Here is a 6,000-nt window from a genome sequence, read left to right on the forward strand (position 1 = left end):
CCTTTTCTTTTCTTTTCTTTTCCTTTTTATAAATACATCTTTATTGGTTTAAAATACAATCTTACAATAAAGGTAAGCACAACAAAATTAAGCACAGAAAAGAAAAAGAAGAAGAAAAAAGAAAGGAGGGGGGGGGAAAAGAGAGAGAATTCTCCACATCAAAAAGTACAGAAAGTTTAAAAGTAACTAGAAAAGAAAAAGAAAATAACAACTAAAAGCACCAGATATTTATACAACATCATGTCTTACCCAATAAAGTCTTCCAATCGTTCTCATTATACTTTTTCTATTGTCTTGATTTAATTACACAGTTTGTTTTATATCTTTTCCCATCAGAAACTGGGATTCCAAAGTATTGCTACCTTCTTTTGTGGAGGCAGAGCATAGCCATTGGGGCTGGTAGCCATCAATCACAGAATTGTAGAGTTGGAAGGGACACCCAGGGTCATCTAGTCCAACCCCTTGCAATAGCCCCCCCCCTCCGTGAATTCACCAAATCCTCTTTTAAAGCCTTCCAGCTTGGTGACCGTTTTTTGCATGTGTACAGAACCTAGCAGTCTGCTGGTAAACCAGGAGAAATTTTCATTGGCAAGTTCCCACTGTGGCACAGGCAGCTCAGACCTGCGGGCATAGGGCACTATATAAATTCCATAAACAACAACAATAACAACATACTTCTCCTGGTATGTCCCACGGAGGACCTTACGGTCTTCAAATAAAAACATCTTGGAGATCCCGGGCCACAGGGAGGTTAGGCTGGCCTCAACCAGAGCCAGGGCCTTTTCGGTCGTGGCCCCGATCTGGTGGAACGCTCTGTCACAAGAGACTAGGGCCCTGCGGGACTTGACATCTTTCCGCAGGGCCTGCAAGACAGAGCTGTTCCACCAGGCCTTTGGCCAAGGCACAGCCTGGCCCCCTCCTTCTGTAATCCTCATGGAACTCTAGCCCAATGGTGGCCATTAATTTGACTCTGAATTGATTTTAGAATGAATTGATTTTAGAATGCATTTCAATTAATTGATTGTGATTTTATGTAAATGGTGTTACTTTTATTGTTGTTAGTCGCTCTGAGCCCGGCTTCGGCTGGGGAGGGCAGGATATAAATAAAATATTATTATTATTATTATTATTAACGATAACAACGTGGGTGTACGTGGCATGCTCCCAGGTGTAACTAAGACTGCAGCCTTAAGCACAGCAGACTTTTTATTCCATTTCCCCAGGGCCTTCAAACTCTGCTGGTGCTTTATATTTTTTCGCTGCTCGTTTTTCCCAGCCTTGTTGTACAGTAATAAATCACTCCATCCTAAGCGCTAGTCAATCTTTTGGGCCAAGATGGGGAGACGCTGGGAATAAAAAGAAAAGTATTCTTTGCTCTTGGCTGAGTTTCTCTCGAAATGTTTTGTCTCGAAACGACACACCTTCCTAGGCCTCAGGCCAGAAAAAACTCCTTTTTTGGGGTACATTTTTGGGAGGGCAGGATGATCTGGAGAGATAGAGGATAAGGGCCCCACCTGAGAGGGGCACACCTCTCTCACAAATACCTGTCCTTTTGTCAAGGCTTTGGTGCTCATCTGCTGTGAACGGCCTCTCCTAAACCCAAAGCGACATGCCGCTATGAGGACAATGATTCACGAGGTTCAATATTTTTACAAGCACTTCTGGGTGACCTCGTAAAACACCTAATTTTTGTGCCGATTCACGGTGATTCATGTCCCCAACAGCAACAGGTAATTGGCTCTGCGGGTGGCGCTGTGGGTAAAAGCGCTGTGGGTAAAAGGGATGCGGGTGGCGCTGTGGGTAAAAGCCTCAGCGCCTAGGGCTTGCCGATCGAAAGGTCGGCAGTTCGAATCCCCGCGGCGGGGTGCGCTCCCGCTGCTCGGTCCCAGCGCCCGCCAACCTAGCAGTTCGAAAGCACCCCCGGGTGCAAGTAGATAAATAGGGACCGCTTACTGGTGGGAAGGTAAACGGCGTTTCCATGCACTGCGCTGGCTCGCCAGATGCAGCTTTGTCACGCTGGCCACGTGACCCGGAAGTGTCTCCGGACAGCGCTGGCCCCCGGCCTCTTGAGTGAGATGGGCGCACCAACCCCAGAGTCTGTCAAGACTGGCCCGTACGGGCAGGGGTACCTTTACCTTTACCTTTTAATTGGCTCTGGGTGCAGCAGACTGGAGTCCGCAGCAAGTTCTTATCCAATCTCCACCAAAAATATGCAGAGCAGCAAAGAGCCTGCAAGAATTTTTTAAATTTTTCATTACAAATTTAATTGTTTTGGTAGGAAAGTGGGAATATCTAAATTAATGGTTCTTATTAGTCTGAGTAGCACCGAGTTAAAAACAAAAGAGGAATGTAAATGGGCAGAATTGATGGTAACTGCAGCCAGACAGGTTATAGCAAGTAGGGGTGAGTTAGGGGTGAACCAATGGAGGAAAAAAACTGAATAATATTATAATTTTTGAATATCTAACTGTGAAGATACACAGAATGAAAGGGATTAAGGGCAGTGAGAAAGAGGAGGATTGGTTTGAGAAGATATTGAATTATTTGGGTAGGTGTGAACAATTTGGGGCAATTAAAATGTTAAAAGTTAAATAAACCTTGTGGAGGGAGGAGTGTTAACGTATATAAAATTGTACAAATGGTTGATTTGACTATGTTATTATTGATTATGTATACCCAATGTATCAGCCGCCTGGGGGGGACGTGGTTCACTGTTTGTGTTTTGGTTGTTGGTAAAAAATAAAAATTTTAAAAAACAAACAAACTTTATTTTAAAAATAAAAAAGAGCAACAAAGTGTTGTCTTCTGGGAGGAATGCATGTACAGATGTTAAGTCTTGCATGCAGTCATACACATGGCATCAAAACGGGTTTGGGAAAAATTTTACGGTACAGATTCAGCTCACATCCATGCAAGGTCTGCTTCGATCCAAAGTGTTAAGATCATTTCTCCATATGCCTTTGGCATATGTGGCGCCAGGGCATATGAGCTTCTTTTAGGGGAGCAGCTCAGAGTTGTTGAGCTTTTTTTGCGGGGAGCACACAACCAAGAAACCATCTTAAAAAGCAGAGACATCTCCTTGCCAACAAAGGTCTGTATAGTTAAAGCTATGGTTTTCCCAGTAGTGATGTATGGAAGTGAGAGCTGGACCATAAAGAAGAATTGATGCTTTTGAATTCTGGTGCTGGAGGAGACTCTTGAGAGTTCCAAGGACTGCAAGAAGATCCAACCTCTCCATTCTGAAGGAAATCAGCCCTGAGTGCTCACTGGAAGGACAGATCCTGAAGCTGAGGCTCCAATACTTTGGCCATCTCATGAGAAGAGAAGACTCCCTGGAAAAGATCCTGATGCTGGGAAAGATGGAGGACACAAGGAGAAGGGGACAACATAGGACGAGATGGTTGGATACTGTTCTCAAAGCTACAAACATGAGTTTGACCAAACTGCGGGAGGCAGTGGAAGACAGGAGTGCCTGGCGTGCTCTGGTCCAGGGGGTCACGAAGAGTTGGACACAACTAAATGACTAAACAACAACAACAACACAATTCTCTCCCATGCCGCTATGGGTGGAGAGCAATCCCTGCAGAGGCTTGGGAAGGAAGCTGCATGCCTCATGTGAGCAGTGTGCATGTGCTGGGCGGGCCTTTCGACGGCCCACCAATCCCAGGCGGCCTCAGTGCCCGCAGCAGAAAAGCCTGCAGCACTCCAACGGGCTCTGCGCCGCTCGGCAGCGGCTGTTGGCTGGCCTGGCTCTTCATCCCTGGACTCCAAATCTTGGCCCCAGACTCTCAGCCTGGCGCCCCTGAGAGCCCAACGTCCGGGTGCCCCACACCCCTAGCACCTATGGGTAAGTTGGCCCTGTTGGCTGCTGTGACTGATGTAGAAGGGAAATAACTGCACTACAGTGGTGCCTCTGGTTGCAAACAGGATCCGTTCCAGAGGCTCATTTGCAACATGAAAAGAACGCACCACGCAGCGCTGCGTCTGCGCACACACGGGTTGCGATTCGCCGCTTCTGTGCATGCGCGTCACGTCATTTTGTGCATCTGCACATGCGCGAGCGGCGAAACCCGGAAGTAACCCTTTCGGGTACTTCCAGATCGCCATGGGACGTAACGTTAAAGAATGTAACATGAAGCGGACGTAACATGAGGTATGACTGTACTGTGAATAATCAATATAAATCGAGACCCTATGGAGCCTGCAGGAATTTATCTTAGCTATTGCGCAGTGGTAAGTGGAAGCCGTATAGAGAGTGCTTTTGAATTCAAATCCTGATTGCTGGTTTCCCCAAAGAGGTATCTGGTCAGCCATTGTGAGGACAGGACTAGATGGCCCATTGGCCTGATCCAACAGACTCTCACTGCGTTCTTGAGATTAATTAGATCCTTCTGTATCTAGCACTTTTCTTGGCTCCCACCCCTCACATTTCCCTGCCCTGATATGCTGTTATATCCCTGCCTGGGACCTTCACTCAGGGGCGTAGCTAGTTGCTCTGGCACCCGGAGTGGCGGGGGCGAGTCGCCCACAGGTGTGAGCGACCCCCCACGGGGGCACCATGGTGATTCGTGCTCCAGGGGGCTATGACGATACGCTCATTGGGGTGCCATGGTACTCCGCCCAGAGGGGCAAGGCGGCAAGCTGCCCATGGAGTCCGCCTGGCCCCCATGTCACTCCCAGGAGAGACGTGTGGCTCAGGCACACTGCAGGCCAGGCCCTGCGGTAAGTGCCCACCTCTGCGGTGTACCATTTTGTCACCCCCCTCAAGGATGACACCTGGGGTGGACCGCATCCCCCTCCCTATGCCCCTGGCTTCATTCCTCCAACTCTGGAAGAACCTCTGTTTAAAGCCCTATATGGCCTAGGACCCTCGTACCTACGGGACCGCCTCTCCTGGTATGTCCCACAGAGGAGCTTACGGTCTTCAAACAAAACCATCTTGGAGGTCCTGGGCCACAGGGAGGTTAGGCTGGCCTCAACCAGAGCCAGGGCCTTTTCAGCCGTGGCCCCGATCTGGTGGAACGCTCTGTCACAAGAGACCAGGGCACAGTCCTTCTGTAATCCTCGTAGAACTCTAGCCCAATGGTTGCCATTAATTTGATTCTAAATTGATTTTAGAATGAATTTATTTTAGAATGTATTTCAATTAATTGATTGTGATTTTATGTAAACTGTGTTATTTTTACTGTTGTTAGCTGCTCTGAACCCGGCTTCAGCTGGGGAGGGCGGGAGATCATCATCATCATCATCATCATCATTATTTGATATCACACCTTCCATTCTCCCTTGCTGACCCCTAATCCTGAAGCTACTGCCGAAGACTTTTATCTCTTTCTCTTCCTTCAAATCATTCAAATGCACAATTCATCCTCTGGTAACCTCAAGGCTGGATTTCTGCAATGGGCTCTGTGTGGGTCCCCTCTTGGAGACTACTGCAAAACACTGCGGCTAGATTGTTGATGCGGGCAGACAGCATATTACACAACTGTCCCCTTTTAAGGGGGGCAATCTGGATTGACAGAAGCCTCCCCGGTTTAGGATGGCAATCCCAGAGGTTGCATTTCGGCTCCCATGCTCCGGCCGCACCAAGGCGCAGGACCAAAAGTCAGGTGTTTTCTCAAACAGACTTGTGGTGCAAGTCAGTTGGCTCACACCAGAGTGCAAGACCAAATGTTGGAGGGTGTGAGACCAGTTCTGCAACGTTTCCACAGGCTGCCCATATGCTACCTGGCCCAGTTTAAGGGTCTTGCATTAATTTGTAATAAATTAATTAATTAAGGGACGTGGGTGGCGCTGTGGGTTAAACCACAGAGCCTAGGACTTGCCGATCAGAAGGTCGGCGGTTCGAATCCCCGCGACGGGGTGAGCTCCCGTTGCTCAGTCCCTGCTCCTGCCAACCTAGCAGTTCAAAAGCACGTCAAAGTGCAAGTAGATAAATAGGTACCGCTCCGGCAGGAAGGTAAACGGCGTTTCCGTGCGCTGCTCTGGTTCGCCAGAAGG

Source organism: Podarcis erhardii (assembly GCF_964252035.2).
Source record: "Podarcis erhardii genome assembly, chromosome: 8".
Lineage (NCBI taxonomy): Eukaryota > Metazoa > Chordata > Lepidosauria > Squamata > Lacertidae > Podarcis > Podarcis erhardii.